Here is an 18,958-nt window from a genome sequence, read left to right as displayed (position 1 = left end):
TCATACGCCACTGTATTTTAGATGTAACTTCCACATATAGAGAAAACACATGCTGTTTGTTTCTCTGAGCTTGGCTTACCTCACTTAACATGATTTGTTCTAAGGCCATCCATCTCCCTGCACATGACATAATATTTTTTCTAATGGCTCTGTCAAATTCCATTGTGAATAGGTAACACATTGTTTTTGGATCCACTCATCTACTGAAGGGCATCTGTGCTGTTTCTATAGCTTGGCTATTGTGAATAGTGCCAGCTCTGCTTTTTGCTGGTTATTTTGGAGATAGAGGCTGGTTGACTATTTTTATCTAGGCTGACTTGAAACCACAATCTTCCAGATCTCAGCTTCCTGAGTAGCTAGGATTCTAAGCACAAGCCATTGGTACCCAGCTGGACTCTAGTTTTTTCATGAAAATATCAGAGCATATTCCCATTAAAAAGTACATAAATTGGGCTAGGAATTTGGCCTAGTGGTTAAAGTGCTTGCCTAGCATGCATAAGACCTGGGTTCGATTCCTCGGTACCACATACATAGAAAAAAGCCAGAAGTGGTGCTGAGGCTCAAGTGGTAGAGCTCTAGCCTTGAGAAGGTCCAAGGACAGTGCTCAGGCCCTGAGCTCAAGCCCAGGACTGGCAAAAAAAAAGAGTACATAAATTGGCTATGGTATCGCTCTGAGATAGAGCACTTGCCTAGCACGGGCAAGACCTTTGCTTTGACACCCAGCATTAAGGAAAAAAATGTAAATCATAAGTAATCATCTCAACAAATCATCCCAACATGAACACAGCAGGTAACTGACACCTGGGTAATAAATATGACCAGCCCGCCAGGACTACCACGCTTCCTTTCAATGCTTGACATTCCCCAAAACTCTCATCTCTTCTGATTTCCAACACCATCAGTTACTAAATATTGGTTTTTTTATTCAGCTTATTCCTATTTTATCTCTTTACTTGGCATAGTGCCTGGCACCCAGTGCTTGCTGAATGACTTTGAAGTGAGGGAAAGAAAGCATATGTATCTCACTTACAAGGACTGTGGACTGACTGACTTAGGTAGTGTATGGCTGGAAAATGACACTGAATGTGGTGAGGATCTGGAAATGTATACTTGGGAGCAAGCTGAACACACCAGCACATCTTGTTGTTGTTTGTTTGTTGTTTTTTGTAAGGTGCTTGGTGTCCAACCCAGACCTTGATACATGCTAGGCAGTGCTTTACCACAAACCTGCATCCTCAGCCCCTCAGTTTTACTTTTTTTTTTTTTTTAGTACTAGTCCCTGACCTTGAACTCAGTGACTAGGTACTATCCCTATGCATTTTTGCCCAAGACTAGAGCTCTACCTTTTGAGGTACAACTCCACTATTGGCATTTTAAATGCTTAATTGGAGATAAGAGTCACAGGGACTTTCCTGCGCAGGCTGGCTTTGAACCATGATCCTCAAAGCTCAGCCTCCTGAGTAGCTAGGATTAGAGACGTAAGCCATCATCACCTGGCTAGGTTTATCTTTCAGTGAATGTACTTAAATAAGTTGAATGAATCTAAACTCAGGCAGAGTTCTCCTTGGGCCTTCAACAACTACGTACAACACATCGCTGTAACTAGCCAGGCTGGTCTCCAGGGAGCTGATTTCTCCTTCTTACTTGTAATCGAGCCCACATTACACAGGCACCCTCCCTCCCACCCAGGCGGCCAAGACATGACTATTTTCAGCCCAATCAGGCAGGGAACAAAACAGTCCCCCTCCCCCTAAGCCAAAGCATGTGATGCCTGGCCAGAGCTTCCCACCCTAAAGAGTGGGGTAAGCAGGGGCCAAATAAGCTTTCCAGCAGCCATTGCTGCAGAATACAGTTCTTCTCAACTGTACTTTTGCTTTTTATTTATTTATTTAGGCCTACATTCTAAAACATTCACTCTCTGGGACTTTACTAGTCATCTCTGGAAGTATAAACTCAAGAGAAAAGCAGGCTCTTGCTCATAAAACAGTAATAAGAGATGGATCTGTATGTCTTATCAGCTGCATGATTCAAAGCTGACTTCTTTTCTAAAGCTGTGGAGTGGCACCACCCTTCCTATGGAGGCCGGGTCATGAAGCCTGGCCAGTGCAAACCTGTCCTGGGCCCATCCCCTGATCCCCAGCTCCAGCTGCATTCTATGTTAAGCATTAATTCCCCAGAAAGGATGGAGCCTTGCACCTCCAGGTCTTACTTAAGATGAGGGGAAATGAGTCTGAGCACAAATGCTACCTGCTGGGAGCAGTTAGGGATGGGGGAATCTCTAAGAAAATCACCAAAGCTGAACCTTAACTTGGAGACAGCATCCTTATCTTTTGCTTGATATATTTTTGGTGGTTCTGGCCTCTAAACTAGGAACCTGGCTAGGCAGGCACTCCCCCATACCTCCAGCACAATAACTTTCTAAAGTCAGTGTCAAAGGGTTTTGAAGGCTAAGGAGGAGTTCAACAAATTAATTGGGCAGATTTTGGGAAACAGAGAAAAGAAATCTTTTCAGTGGTTCCCGTGGTATCCACAACTTATTTCAGTTCCCCTCCAGGCCCACAATCAGCCTCCAACTCCCTAACAGGAAATAAGGCTGCTGACTCACCTTGCTGAAGATGTAGGACCAGGGGAGTAGATGCCAGCCGAGGCCAACAGGAAGTTAACTGTACTTGGAAAAAATGATCATATATTAGTTGTACAATGGGGGGGTTCCATCATGTCATTTCCATGCTTGTACACAACTTGTCACAGTTGATCCCACCTCTATCATTCCACCTTACCCTCCTTGCTCCTTTTTTTTTTTCTCTTGTGAGTCCTGGGGCTTGACCTCAGGGCCTGAGCACTGTTCTTGGGCTTTCTCATGGCCAGAGCTCTACCACGTGAGCATGGTACCACTTCTAGCTTTTTCTATGTATGTGGTACCAAGGAATGGAACCCTGGTCTTCATGAATGCTAGGCAAGTATTCTATGACTAGGCCAAACTCCTGGCTTCTTCTTACCTCTTCTTTTTTTTTTTTTTTTTGTGCCAATCCTGGTCTTGAGCTCAGAGTCTGAACACTGTCCTTGGACTTTCTCAAGGCTAGAACTCTACCACAGCACCACCTCTGACTTTTTTTTTTTCCTATGCATGTGGTACTGAGGAATCAAACCCGGGTCTTCGTGCATGCTAGGCAAGCACTCTACCACTAGGCCAAACTCCCAGCCCCAGCCCAATTTTTTTTTTATTTTATTTATTTATTTTTTATTGTAATTAGTAAAAGGGTTACATGATATTTGCCAGATAGAAGGTGCTTTAATTCACATACATTGATATCCTTTCTCATGTCTTGGCCCCATTTCCCTCCCCCTCACCCCCACCGCTCATCTTGTTTTCCCCCCTTCCCTATCCAATTTCAAATAACCAAATACAAATATATCCAATATATCAGATAACAAAGTGAGATACTGTAACAATATGAAGTAACCAGGGGACAGCAAAAGAGATGAGAGATAACAGAACATTAAGGACAACAATCATTCATTATATGGCTTGTGTTTCTATATCCCAGAGGTCCTTTCATTTAGCGTCATACTGTATGGCCTTATGTATCTAGGTTTTGCTCTAATGCAAATCTCTGCTATGAGAGCCCAAGGATTCTACTGATTATGACAAATGAGGGAAACCATTGAGCCTATGTTCCTTTGAGTCTGGCTTACTTTACTTAATATGATTTTTTCTAAGTCTTTCCATTTCCTTACAAATGGGGTGATATCAATCTTTCTGACAGCAGCATAGAATTCCATTGTGTACAAATACCACATCTTGTTGATCCACTCATCAACTGAGGGACATCTGGGTTGGTTCCATATCTTTGCTATGGTAAATAGTGCTGCAATGAACATCGTTGTGTAGTGGATTTAGTATGTCCCTGTTTCTGAACAATTGGGTAAATGCCAAGTAGTGGAATTGCTGGGTCATAGGGGAGCTCTATGTTTAGTCTTTTGAGGAACTGCCATACTGCTTTCCATAGTGGTTGAAGAGTTTGCACTCCTACCAACAATGTAGTAGTGATCCCTCCTGGCCACATCCCCTCCAACATCTGTTTTCTTGATCCTGGCCATTCTAACCGGAGTGAGGTGGAATCTTAGAGTTGTTTTGATTTGCATTTCTTTTATGACCAGAGATGTGGAGCATTTCTCCATGTGTCTATAGGCCATTTTTGTTTCTTCTTCAGAGAAGACTCTCTTTACCAGCCCACTTCTTACCTCTTCTTAAAACACCTATAATCCTGTTCAGGAGGCTAAGATCTGATCATTGCAGTTCAAAGTCAGGCTGGGCAAGACAGTTCCTGAGACTCTTCTCTCCAATTAACTGCCAAAAAGTAGGACGTGGGGCTGTGTAGCTCAGGAGCCTTGAGCTAAGAAATTCAGAGACAGTGTCCGTGCCCTGAGTTCAAGGTTCAGGACCAACACAGGCACAGGTACACACACACATGCACCAATACACACACACACACACACACACACACACACACACACACACACATGCACCAATACACACACACACACACACACACACACACACACACACACACAGGGGACAATCTCTTCAGGTTTCATTGTCTACTGATACACATGGAAATACTAATTTTTTATAGTTGGCATAAGTAATCATTAGCTGGTGGGGTGATACCTAACTGAAATCCCGAAAACCTGGAAGGTGAAAGAAAATCATGAGTTTGATTCTGTTTCAAAAACATTCCTTGCTTAATAGGCATCAAAGCAAACCCTTTAGCTCAACTCTTAGGAGCAATGGTGCAATAAACATGGTATTCAGGTATCTCTATTGCGTGTGAACTTGCATTCCTTTAAGTACATGCTCAGGAGTGATACGCCAGGGTCATGTGGTAGTTCTTTTTGTGATACCTCTATACTGATTTATAAAGTGACTGTACTAAGTTCCATCTCCACCAACAATGTCTAAGGTTTCTTCCTTCCTGCCCCTCACACACTCTGAATCCTTGTCAGCATTTGTTGCTGCTTGTTCTCTCTCTCTCTCTTTTTTTTTTTTTTGTGGGTCATGGAGCTTGAACTCAGCCTGGGAACTATCCCTACCCCTGGAGCCATAGCACCCCCCCACACTCACTCCATTTTCTAGTCATTAATTTGAGATAAGGGTCTCACATTCTTTAGTGATGGAGCTGGCTCTGAACCTCAGACCTCAGCTTCCTGAGTAGCTAGGATTACAGGCATGAGCTACTGCACCCGGATTGTTTGTTCTCTTCATTGCTGCCATTTCCATTTTGAGTGGGATGAGATGGGATCTCAAAGTCATTTTTTATTTGCATTTCCTTTATAGTTTAAGGAGATTGAATATTTCCTCATGCATAAACTAGTCATGTGTATATATTGCTTTTTTTTTTTCTTGTCAGTGTAAGCTTGAACTCAGGGTCTGAGCCCTGTCTCTGAGCTTTTTTTTGCCTAAGGCTAGCACTCTACCACTTTGAGCCACAGCTCTACTTTCAGTTTTTTGGTGGCTATTTGGAGATAAGAGTCTCTAAGGATGGCTTCCAACTGCCATCCTTAGATCTCAGTCTACTGATGATGATTTCCAATGAGTTTTTTTTTTATTTGAATTATGCTTTTCATTTATAAGACTTCTGAGGTTTATTTATTTTTCAAAATCATCATCTCTTTGTTGAATTTCTCATCCAAGTGATTGAATTGTCCATACAAGTTTTTATTTTTTTTAAACTTCATTTATGGTTCTTTGAATCTTCTTTGAAGTCATGAATCAGGGATTAATTAATTAATTTATATTTACATTTTTGTGCCAGCAATTCAAGGAAAATCATTTAAGGACAACTACTATGCCACCAATAACCATAGAATGGAAAATGACAAGAATAATGTAGAATAAACTATGAAGTTAAAATTTAAGTTAAGGGCTGAGCGAATGGCACAAAATAGTAGAACGCCTACCTAGGAAGTACAAAGCTCTGAGTTTAAACTCATCAGTACTGCCTAAGCTAAACTAAGTTCATATCCAAGTAGTTTGGGGAGCAGGGGAAGAAAAGAAGAGAAAAAAAATAAGAGCCAGATGGTGGGTCACACCTGTAATTTCAGTTACTCATGAGGAAACAGAAGTCAGAGAATTATGACTTTAAGAGTCATCCTGGCAACAATATTAAGATCTGACATCAAAACCAAAATACAAATAAAAGGGTGAGGAACATAGCTCAAGTGGCGTACAATTTCTAGTACTGAATTAACCTCTAGAAAACAAGAAGTGGGGCTTGGCTCAAGGGTTGGGTAGTAGCCTTGAGCTGAAGAGCTCAGGGACAGGGCCCAGGCCAAGTTCAAGCCCCATGACCCACACACACAAAAAGCTAAAAACAAATTAAAACATTTATGTTTTATATATGTTCACATATATCTGTCATATATATGTTATATGTAAGAAAAAATAATAAATAAAAATGAAATTTAAAGTTTGGCCTAGTGGTGGAGTGCTTGCTTAGCATGCACTAAGACCCAGGTTCAATTCCTTGATACCACATACATAGAAAAAGCTGGAAGTGGTATTGTAGCTCAAGTGGTAGAGCTCTAGCCTTGAGAAAGCCCAAGGACAGTGCTCAGGCTCTGGGTTCAAGTCCTAGGACTGGCAAAAAAAATAGGGAAGTATTTTTTTCTGAGTTTTTGAGTATTGAAATCCTCAGGAGTTGGAGGGTAGGAAGTTATAACTAGAGTCTACTGTAGTTCCTACTTTAAAGTCTGGTGCTAGAAGGATACAGAGGGTTGGGCTGTTCAAAGGTCACTTGTCAGCTCCAGGCCAAGTTAACTTTAAAACTTCCCTTTTTGCTGGGCACTAGTGGCTCACAGCTGTAATCCTAGCTACTCAGGAAGCTGAGATCTGAGGATCACAGTTCAAAGCCAGCCCAGCATGGAAGCCTGGGAGACTCTTATCTCCAATTACCCACTAGAAAACCTAGGAGCTCAGGGACAGAGCCCAGGCCGAGTTCAAGCCACACAAATGACAAAAACAAAAAACTTACCTTTTTGCTGACCTAGAGCTCCTGCTGGCCTCAGAGTAGCTTTGTAATAGGAACAGGCTTCCTCTTTGCCCATGGACCACCATGTTTGTATACACAAGGGCCACAAATGCTAAAGTCTAGGGCTAGCCCCCAAGAATGCCAGAGAATATGGGAAGCAGGAAGAGCATTGGAGGAGAATGACCAAGGGGCCCAATTCTCTGCCTTCTGGCATCTGCAATTTCAGATTTTGCCTAGAAGTAAACCATCTTGCCAGGAGGAAGAGGAGGAGGCTGGCAGCCAACCTCAGGCAGTAGAGGTAGCTCTAGGGGAGGCCAAGCAATGCACTAAATTGGGCTCAAATTCTCCAGAGTAATTCTCTGATGCTGGAATTCACTCTTGTCACAGAGGCCCTGTATAGCCCAAGCTCCTGCTGCATGAACTTCTCCATGGTCCATATCTGGCTCTCCCCACTATTCACAATGGAAAGATAAATAAACAACCATAATATCATCACCACCAACAACGCAACCTGCACTCACAAAATACAACCAAAATCAATTATAGGCAACTACTATACCATCAACAACCACATCAAAGTAGATGACTAGAACAATATAGAATAAACTATTAACTTAAAAATGTTAGTGGGCCAGGAGCATAGCCTAGTGATAGAGTGTTTGCCTAGCATGCATAAAGCCCCTGGGTTGGATTCCTCAGTACCACATACATAAAAAAAAGCCAGAAGTGGTGCTGTGGCTCAAGTGGCAGAGTGCTAGCCTTGAGCAAGAAGTGTCCAAGGACAGTGCCCAGCCCTGAGTTCAGGCCTTGGGTTTGGTCAAAAATAATATATATATATATATATATATATATATATATATATATGTATACACAGACACAGACACACACACAGACACACACACACACACACACACATATATATATATATATATATATATATATTTAAGCACCAGCAACCCATGCCTGTAATCCAAGCTACTCAGAAGACTGAGATCTGAAGACTGTGGTTCAAAGCCAGCCCTGATAGAAATGTCTGTGAAAGTCTTAACTCCAACTAATTACCAAAAAATTCCACAAGTGGAGCTGTGGTTCAAGTGGTAGAAAGCTAGCCTTGAGCACATATCAGGAACAGTGCTCAGTCCCTGAGTTCAAGTCCCAGGACTTGCACACTGGCACATGTATGCACGCGCGCATGCACACACACACACACACACACACACACACACACACACAATGATATTGAACTATCCCACTACCCCCAAACCTTCAGCTTGTTCTCTGGTAGATAACCTCTGGAGAAACATTCCTGGCCCTCTGTCATCATTAGAAGAACATTTCCTCAGGCATCCTTACCTATTTTTCTCTGCTCTTTAAGTATGAACATTTTCTTTCCCAGGAGAAGAACATTTGACTGAGACTTTCTTACATACTTTTCTGCAATACAAAACTGCCTCCACCTGGATTTCTTCTTAGTAAATAATGCTAACATTATGTGGGATACCATTAGTTAAACACCATTTGGTCAGCCTCTTTTCATGTGGAGAAGTCTTAGATACTTACAATTTAACTTTAAAGCATTGGCTTTCAATTAAAATGTACTTGTATACATCTGTGAGGAATTTGCAGGCCCATGAATTACCTTGTAATGAGAAGTAAAGAGTGTATTTAATTGCAGATAACTATAGGCAATCTACATTGAATACATATAACTTCCAAATCTAGAGCATTTTGTGGCATATACCCAGTTTGTTCCAGTTTATGGCATAAACTCAGTATTAAAACTCAGTTAAGTCTAAAATCTCATTTGAACCATTACTTATATAGGAAAACACGAGTAACTATTTGTCAGGAGGCCAAGGAACACCAATTACAGAACACAGTCCTGACTTTCAAAGGGTAAAATGGACCTCCAGTCAATGGTGCATTTCCTTAGGTATTTTTACCTTAGGGAAGAGGCACTTTTGGGAACTAGAATGTAGCTCAGTTGTAAGGCACATGCTTAGCCTGGGTGAGGCCCTGGGTTCAATCCTCAGTAGCACTGTTTAAAAAAAAAAGGAACATTTTAACTTAAAATCTACAGATGTGGGGGCTGAGAGTAGTAAGAGTGCTTGCCTAGCATGCACGAAGACCAGAGTTCGATTCCTCGGTACCACATACATAGAAAAAAGCCCGAAGTGGCTGGCAAAAAAAAAAAAGTTTTGATGGGTAATTTCTGCTGTTTTCCTTTCGAATAAACTCACTTGGTTTACCTTTAAAAATCTACAGATGATATATTAGAAGAAACATGCAATAAATTCATAATTTTTTTCAAAATGAAAACCTTTCAAAATGACTATAGCAATAAAGTTGATAATGATAATAACCAGATGAAATAATTTAGATGAATCATGGAGTGGAGACCAGGCAAGTGATCAACAGAAAGCACAATGTGCTTTTAACTGTGTGAACAATAGTGTTCTATGTGATTCCTTTATGTGAATACTGATCAGCTTGCAATGCCATGTGAATCCTCTATTTCAAATCAAGACCCAATACTGTACTAAGGCTTTGCTTCTGGATTTTGCTTTGGAATCTGTTTCTTAGGTTGTCACCCTTCTGATTGCTGTCTTCTGATGCTTCCATTTCTTCTGCATGCCCCCTTGAAGCTTCTGTTTCCCTTTGCTCTCACCTGAAAGCCTTGGCTGCTTTCCCATTGACCCATGCCACCTAAATATCTTTCCAGGGGTCCTTCCAGATGTGGATGCTCCAGGCCACAGCAAACACCTCAAAGTTGGGAGTCATGCTGTTTCTTCAGTATTTTTGTGACTGCTGCAGGATGGCCATCAATATAAAAACTCACGATTTCTTTTAAGGAAGACCATGTTATTGCTTTCCCCAATGGTTCCTTAAGTTTCTGTCCAAGCACAAATAATATTTGGCATTCTAGCTAAGCAATGCCAGATCATGGTCATAACACCTGTCTAGGACCTATCAAAGGATGTTGACCTATTGATGTGACACTTGAATTTGCGATAGTCCTGCTGCCAGGGCCTCTTCTCCTTTATCATCTTCTCAGCTCATTGCTTAAATTGGCTAATGGCAGTGGGAAGCCTAGAATCAAATAAGATGGCTTTGATTACTGGATAGCTTTTATTACTTCTGTTGCAGTGAAATACCTATTCATTCAGTTTTAATTCCCACTTTTTGTTCTTCTTATGCTAATTGATATTCTTCCTTTTGCTCTTGAAGGTAGATGCAAACCTCTACCCTTCCAGCTCTACTTGTGTATCCAGAAAGAAGAGGAAACAGGGGATTCTACATCTTTCAATGGCAGCTTAGAACAAATAAGCAAAACTTAAGAATGTCAGCTGCTACCAAAACTGGCTAAAATCTTTCAGAGTAATTTCCTTTTGTTTCTGTGTAATGTCTCCTGCTTTATATATCAGTGACAGCTCCTGAGCCTTTTGCATGGTTTCACAGTAGTAGTGAGCCTGGATGACTCCATACACTTAAAGCATAACCCCCCAAACTGCAGCTACATTTACAGCTGTTTCCTGAGTCTTTACCAATCAAGCCCACCAGTTCATACGCACATTCCATGTCTTTTCTTTCTATTGAAGCACTTGGGGGGCGAAGGTGGGTGTTGAACTCAGGGCATTTCACTTGATAAAAAGACACTCTAAGGCATTGCTAAGTAATGCCGCTAGCTCTGATTTTTTTTTTTTTTGAGGTAGGGTCTCACATCCTGCCCAGGCATGTAGCAGGTCATGATCCACTTATGTTAGGCTTCCCAGTAGCTAAAATAACAGGAACAAGCCACCCAGCCAACTCTTGAGAGTCACATTCTACACACACACACACACACACACACACACACACACACACACCCTTGGTTTGGGCTGCTTTTGAATCTTGACCCCAATCTCAATCTCCTAAATAGCTAGGACTACAGGTGTGAGCCACCAGTGCCTGGCTAGATTTCATGTATTTCTTAGCAATATCAAATATCTAGTGAGGTCAAGTACCAAGGGGAAAAAAGCAATGTTTTTCTTTTTAGTGGGCTTAGAATTAAATCTATTATCAATATCTATCTATCTATCTATCTAGAGACAGATATATAAGTAGATAAGCATATATATGTATATGTGTGTATTCTGAAGATACACCAGAGGTTTAATGTAACATAATGGAGATAAAAAGCAGCTACTCTATGTAGTTGAGAGCTCCAGCATCACTGGATCTACAAAGCAATGGTTTAAGAGATTGTCTTTTTCTTGTAATTACACTTCATCAGTAAAATCCATATCCAACCTCAGGTAAATTTCTTCCATGTTCACTGTGAATAAGATTTGGTTTGCTATTATGTACATAGCTTTTGATACTGACACAAGAGTTATGCAGGGAGTTAGGAAACCTGAAAGTTGTGAGTGATAACTTGGATGTTGATAAGGAATCACATCTTGGACTTCTGGTATTAACAGAATGACTTGTGACCCACAAGCTCCCACAGTTCTGCAAAATGATAGCCTATTTCTGGTTATCAGAGGCCAAGAACTCTCCCACCCAACATGTAGGAGGATTTGATGAGGAATTTGGCACTCAGTATCCAAACATAGGTGTCACATTAACCCAGTTTTCTAGAACTGTCCACACATTCCAATCACAGGTTGAGGTCAGTGCAGTGTTTCTTAAACTTGCTTGTTCTTGCCTGTGGAAGGTACACTTTTGCTTTGCTTTCACTTTGCTTTGCATGGATTAACCTGCTGCTGCTTCAGTCTCCTCTGTGCCTGTCCTTGAATTCTTTCTCCAATGAGGCAAGAGCTTTCTAGTAGTCCCTGAATCTAGTGACTCAAATCCAATGACACTACCACTTGGCATTCCTAACAGGAAATCAATCCCATTCTACATTTATTCAATTTGACCTCCAGAGGGAGTTCCATACATACAACGTTTTCTGGGGGTAATGATGTCACTGAGGTTTCTGCTTATTTAATTAGCCAGCTCCCATGGACATGTAAGAATTAGTATTTGGGGAAACACTTCACCTTGAATATTCTTAGAGAGAGGACAAGGAAGAATGCATGCATGCTGAAATGTTTTTGCTTGTTTAGGAAACAGGAAGGTCTCTCCATGAACTCTGAAAAAATTAAAGAAAGCTCCTATTTTTGTTCTGCAGCTTTGTCTACTTCTCATGGCGGTTAAGTCAGACTTAGAATGAGAGAATCTTCTCAGTTGGGGCTTTTCTCTGCAATCTCTCCATTTACCATTTTTGTTTTCATCTTTTTGTGCTCGAGTACCTATGTCTTCAGAAGATACTTTTTAGTGCTTTTTATGTGTGCTGGTCTTGGGGCTTGAACTCTGGTCTGGGATCTGTCCTTGAGCTATTCTGCTCAAGGCTAGCACTCTACCACTTAAGCCACAGCTATACTTTCAGCTTTTTTTGGCGGGGGGGGGGGGGGGAGGAGTGGTGCGCCTTTTGTTCCTTTGGTCTTGATGTATCTCACTCAACATGATTTGCTCTAGTTTCATCCACTTCCCAGTGAATGCCCTTATTTTGTCTGGTGGCTATGTAGAATTCCATTGTATATATGTACCACATTTTCTGTATCCATCCGTAGTGGGGCATCTGGGTTGTTTGTATCGCTTGGCTATTGTGAATAGTGTAGTGGTGAACATGGCTGCGCAAGTGTCCTTATCATATCCTGGGTTATGATGCTCAGGGTAGATGCCCAGGAGTGGCACAGCAAGATTGTAGGGAAGGTCTATTTTTAGTTTTTTTGAGAAATCTCCAAACTGCCTTCCAGAGTGGTTGTGCTAGTTTACATTCCCATCAACAGTGCAGTAGGGTTTCTCTTTCCCTCATCCCCACCAGAATTTATCATCTGAGTTCAGAATATTGGCCATTCTAATTGTGGTAAGGTGGTATCTTAGGGTTGTTTTTATTTGCATTTCCTTTATGACCATGATTGATGAGCATTTTCTCATATGTTTCTTTGTCATTTTAATATCTTCTTTTGGTAAGTCTCTCTTAGTTCCCTTTGCCCATTTAGTGATTGATTTGTTATGTTGGGGCGGGGGGAGGGATTAGTTTCTTGAGTTCCCTGTAGATATTGGATATTAAGCATTTGTCCGATGTATTATTGGTAAAAATACCTTTTCCCAGTTGGTTGGCTGTCTTTCTACTGTAGTAGCTATGCCTTTGTCTGTGCAGAAACTTTTTATTTTTAGGTAGTCCCATTTGTCAAGTCTCTCTCCAATCTATTGTGACCCTGGGACTCTGTTCAAGAAATTCTTGCCTGTGTCTCTCCTAGTCTATCACGTAGAAGTTTCAGGGCTTTAGGTCTGATATTGAGGTCTTTGATCCATTTTGAGTTAATGCTTGTGCATGGCAACAGGATGGGATCAATTTTGTTTTCTGCATTTGGCTGCCCAGTTTTCCCAGCATCGATAATTGAAGAGGCTGTGTTTATTCCACTGTGTATCTCTGGCTCCTTTGTCAAATATAAGTTGACTTTAGGTACATGGTTTTATTTCTCAAACTTCTATTCTGTTCCATTGATCTTCTGGTCTATTTTTGTGCCAATACCATCCATGCTGTTTTGTTATTATGATTGTATAGTAGAGTTTGAAGTCTGACATCGTAATACCAGCTGCATTGCTTTTTGCCTAGAATTGCTTTGGCGATTCTAGGTCTTTTGTTGTTCCCTATGACCTTTGTATTGTACCTTCTATTTAGGTAAAAAATGTCCTTGGGATTTTGATGGGGATTGCATTGAATTTGTATATCAATGTTAGCAGTATGGTCATTTTCACTATGTTGGTTCTTCCTAACCATGAGCATGGATGTCTTTCCATTTCCTGGTATCCTCTTTGATCTCTTTCTTTAGGTGTTTATAGTTTTCATTAAATAATTCCTTTACATCTTTGATTAATTCCTATTTTCTTTTGGGGGCTATTGCAAATGGGATCATTTTCTTGATTTCTCCTGTTTGTGTATTATTGGCATACAGAAAAGCTACTGACTTTTGAAGGTTGATTTTTTTATCCTGCCACTTTGCCAAAGTGGTTCATTAGTTCTAGAGTTTGGGAGTGGAATTTACTGGGTCGTGCAGGTATAGGATCATGTCATTTGTGAGTAGAAATAGTTTAATTTCTACTTTCCCTATGTAGGTCCTTTTGATGTCCTTCTCTTGCCTTACTGCTCTAAGGGTTCCAGCACTATATTGAAGAGAAGTGCAGTGAGTGGGCATCCATCTTGTTCCCAATTTTAAGGTAAATAGTTCTAGTCTTTCTCCATTTAGTATACTAGCTGTAGGTTTGTCATATATGGCTTTAATTATTTTAAAGAATGTACCTCCTACTCCTATTTTCTCTAGTGCTTTCAACATGAATGGATGCTGTATTTTGTCAAATGCCTTCTCGGCGTCCAAATAAATTATCATATGATTCTTAATCTTAGCTCTATCGATAGGATGTATTACATTAATTGATTTGCAAATGTTAAACCTAGCTAGTCCTTTTTTGTAGTAACTTTCTTCGCAAGATGGTTTTTCTTCTTTTGGGCATATTTGGTTTCAGGAAAAATGTTAAAATGTCATCTTGAGATGGCTCATCTTGTTTTTGCTCTTTTGGATTTTTTGGAACATTTATTATCAACCTCAAAAGTCTGTTTTGTTTTTAGTTTTTAGGGTTTTTTTTCCTCCCCCCCAGAGCTGAGGACTGAACTCAGGGCCTTGCACTTACCAGGCAAGGACTCTTCTGTTTTTAGTTTTAGCTTCAGGGAAAATTGTTTCTTCCTTACCTTCCACTGACTTTTTTTTTTTCCCCGTTCTGGGACTTGAACTCAGGGCCTGGGCACTGTTCTTGGGCTTTCTCAAGGCTAGGGCTCTGCCACTTGAGCCACAGCATCACTTCCTGCTTTTCCTGTGTATGTGGTACTGAGGAATCAAACCCAGGGCTCATGCATGGTAGGCAAGCACTCATCACTAGGTCATGCTCCCAACCTGACTCTTTAGTCTTAATAGACTTTGGCTTCTCTTTTTCTAGCTTTCTGCTTACTTTGCTTTCCCAGTGCCTCCATTTTTTTTTCCATGGCCCTATCTGATTTCAATATGGTGGCACTTTGAAGTTCTCCAATTATTATTCAGCAAAGCAGCCTGGATTGACCATAATTTGTTTTAAAACTAAACTTTCAAGCCCAAATATCTGTGTGGACAAATGTTTTCATCTTTCTTAGGTCTATACTTAAGTATCTATTCAGGTGACTGCTAAATCTATGTTGAACTTGAGAAACTGCAAGATCACCAGCGCACATTGTTTTCACCAGTACTGTATGAGAGTTTCAACTACATGTTTGAAAAAATTATTATAATGATGTACAGAGGTTACAGCTACATAAGTCAGGTAATGAATAACTTTCTTGTAACAGTGTCACCCCCTCCATTTTCTACTTCTCAACCACCCTCATTCCAAGTTAGTTAATTTCCAATATGATGTCTAGTATCACTGCTGTATTGGTTCACTCTATTTCTGTGCTTTTCCATCCCCTCTCCAAATCAGATAAACATGCATTCTTGTGAACACACACTGACTGTTGTATTACAGTAACCCAAGTGGAATATGTAGTGCATCTCATTGTGATTTAAATTGGCATTTTCCTGATGACTAATGATGCTAAGCATAGTTCCATGTGCTTCCTGTAAAACTGCATATCTACTGATAAGAGTACAGGGAATTATTTCTACTTGCATGTCCTAAGATATTTTGGAGAATGTTCATGTGTTGCTAAGAAGAATGTGTACTATTCAGAGATGCTAGGCAAAATAGACATTTGTTAAAGTGTAACTTAATTCTGAGGGTTGTTTTGTGTGTACGTGTGCTTTGTTTGTTCTACTTTTGAGATAGATTATTTTCATCACACTGTGCTGGGGTCTTTTAAATCCAAATGTTTTGTTTAATAAACTTGGGTGTGACAGCATTTGATGCATGTAAGTTTATGATTAATTTCTTCTTGAAGGATTTTCCCCTTTATTAACTTTTACTGATCTTCTCTGCCTCTTCTAACTTTAGTTTAAAATTGTCTTATCAGATATAAGTAGAGGTTCTGTCTTTTGGGGTGATTAACTTGGAAAATGCTTTTCTTAACTCTGCCTTTGTCAGTGAGATGTTTCTGGGATATATTAGTTGGTTCTTGTTCTTTAATCCAACTTGTCATTTTATGTCTTTTGACTGGGAAGGTGAACACATTAACATTCTGTTTATGTCAAGTTTCCTATCATTTTGTTCTTTTTCCTTTCCTGTACTTTCTTCTATGCAGGATCCTTTCTGCAGTGTTGGTTTTATGCTCAGATTCCTTTAACTCTTATCAAGGAAGGCATTTTACTCTCAATTATAGAGGGTAACTTACTGGCTACTTTAACCTAGTGTGGCCAATGTTATAGAACCTGAAGAATAAAAATAATTCAGTCATGAGTTTAATAAAAGCTTGGACTACATAGCAAGAACTAATATTTAAAAACAAACCAACAAAAAGCATTACAAAGAATTTAGAAGATTTATGAGATGTGAACTCAGAGCCTTGTGCTTACCAGGCTGGTGTGATAGCACTGAACCATACCTTCAACTCTGGTTTTCACTGTTATCTCCAGGGAAGGACTTTGCTTCCCACATGGATGTATACCTGAATTGGGATCTACCTTCTAGCTGCTGCTGGGATCATAGATGGAAACAAGACTCCTGGTTTGTTCTGTCTGAAATTCATTCTTGATCCTATCTTAGCCACTCATGTAGCCTGGACTGATGAGTGTACCAATGAACCCAGTAATGCAATAAATAACAGGCTGTATGATTTTAAACGTACATATAAAAATTTTAAATTTGTGGAGTTTGGCCTTGTGGTAGAGTGTTTGCCTAGCATGCAAGAAGACCTGGGTTCAATTCCTCGGTACCACATACATTGAAAAAGCTGGAAGTGGTGCTGTGGCTCAAGTGGTAGAGCTCTACTCTAGCCTTGAGCAAGTCCAAGGACAGTGTTCAGGCCCCTAAGTTCATGGTCCAAGACTGGGGGAGAAGGTTGAAAAAAAACTTGGACAGATGCTTTTTAGTTGGTGATTGTGGGATTTGCACTCATTTTTACTCAGAAGAAAAAAAATCAGCTGGGTGCTGTTATCCTAGCTACTTGGAGGCTGATATCTTAGGATCTTGGTTCAAAGCCAGCCCTGGCACAAAAGGCCATGAGACTTGTATCTCCAATTAACCACCAAAAAACTGGAGGTGGCGCTGTGGCTCAAGTGGTAGCATGCTAACCTTGAGATGAAGAGCTCAGAGACAATACCCAGGTCCAGAGTTCAAACCCTACAAATAACAACAAAAATTAGAAATTTCTTTTAACCACTGTGATAGACTTCAGATTATAACACACAATGGATGGCTACGGCATGATTGTGTGTGTGCGTGTGTGTGTACTTAAATATTTTGCCAGTCCTGGGGCTTGGACTCAGGGGCCTGGACTTTCCTCAAGGATATTGCTCTGTCACTTGAGTCACAATGCCACTTCCAGTGTTTTCTGTGTATGTGGTACCTAGGAATTGAACCCAGGGCTTCATGCATGCCAGGCAAGCACTCTACTACTATGCTACACTTCCTGCCATTAGTTATATTCTTTTGTAGCATAAATACAGGACTAAATACTTGAGGAAAAAATTGTTCATGTGTTATTACTGCATGTTAAAAATAAAATTTCTTTTAAAAAATTATCTATTTTTAATGTGTTATCCTATATAGACTTTAGTATTTGATCAAATTGTAGAACAAGGTAATACTTTAAAAATCTCTAAGCAAATCTATTAAAACACAAGAAAACCACCAGGTACCTAACCTGTGGCTCATGACTGTAATTGTAAACACACAGGAGGCTAACATCTGAGGATCATAATTTGAAATTAGTTCTCTCATAAACATTGGAAGGATTCTTACCTCCAGTTAAATAGCAAAATCTGAAGCTAGACGCAGGGCTCAAGTGGTACCAGTTGTGAGTGAAAAGGGTTAAGCAAAAACAGGGGGCCCTGAGTTGCAAAACGAAACAGAAAAATCTTACTGAACTTACAAATTTTATTATTTTTTGAGACAATTATATTGTTCAAGCTGATCTCATATTACCTCAGCTTTCTGAGTGCTGGGAGTAGTAAAGATGCATACCATAAGAATGGGAAAACAGGGCCAGGAGTTTGGCCTAGTGGTTAAAGTGCTTGCCTAGCATGCATGAAGACCCGGGTTCAAATCCTTGGTACCACATATAGAAAAAAGCTGGAAGTGGTGCTGAGGCTCAAGTGGTAGAGCTCTAGCCTTAAGAAAGTCCAAGGACAGTGCTCAGGCCCTGAGCTCAAGCCCAGGACTGGCAAAAAAAAAAAAAGAATGGGAAAACATCACAAAAATGGGTATAAATGGACCTACCATTCCAGCACCTCCAGCACTTGGGGAGGCAGGGGCAGAAAGATCACAAGTTAAAATCAGTGGGACGTTGGGTGCTGGTGGCTCACAGGTATAATCTTAGCTACTCAGAGGATAGAGATCTGAGGACACAGTTGAAAGCTAGCCGGAATTAATTAACAAAAAAGGAAGAAGTAGATCTGTGATACAAGTAGTAGAGCACAAGCCTTACTCATAAAAGCTCAGGGACAGTACCCAGGTATTGAGTTTTTAAGCTCCAGGATGGGCACCAAAACAAAACAAAACTCCACAAAACATTAAACAGCCTATACTATATAACTATATGTCAAAAAACAAAATAGTGAAACCTTATTCTATTAATAGATTCTTTCTAATACTGTAAGAATGAACATTTAGTTATGGACTTAATGTCAGATATATTATTTGAAACAATAGAAACAGATTTGTCACTGTTTTTAAAAGCAGTTATCCCATTTATTAGTCTTGGTGTCTTGGATTTG

General features: G+C 40.3%; 1 protein-coding gene across 1 annotated transcript in view; it reads right to left on the bottom strand.

The window, feature by feature from the left end:
• Positions 1 to 18,958, bottom strand: part of Smchd1 (structural maintenance of chromosomes flexible hinge domain containing 1) — a 146,563-nt gene that overhangs the window by 7,791 nt on the left and 119,814 nt on the right. The window contains exon 48 of the transcript XR_016538836.1: positions 2,606 to 2,663. The gene's annotated coding sequence lies outside the window, so the exon portion shown is untranslated. The remainder of the gene's footprint in view (positions 1 to 2,605; positions 2,664 to 18,958) is intronic.

This window comes from Megascapheus bottae, chromosome 19, assembly GCF_031878675.1.
Source record: "Megascapheus bottae isolate mThoBot1 chromosome 19, mThoBot2.hap1, whole genome shotgun sequence".
NCBI lineage: Eukaryota > Metazoa > Chordata > Mammalia > Rodentia > Geomyidae > Megascapheus > Megascapheus bottae.
This window is presented reverse-complemented; position numbering and strand designations above follow the sequence as displayed.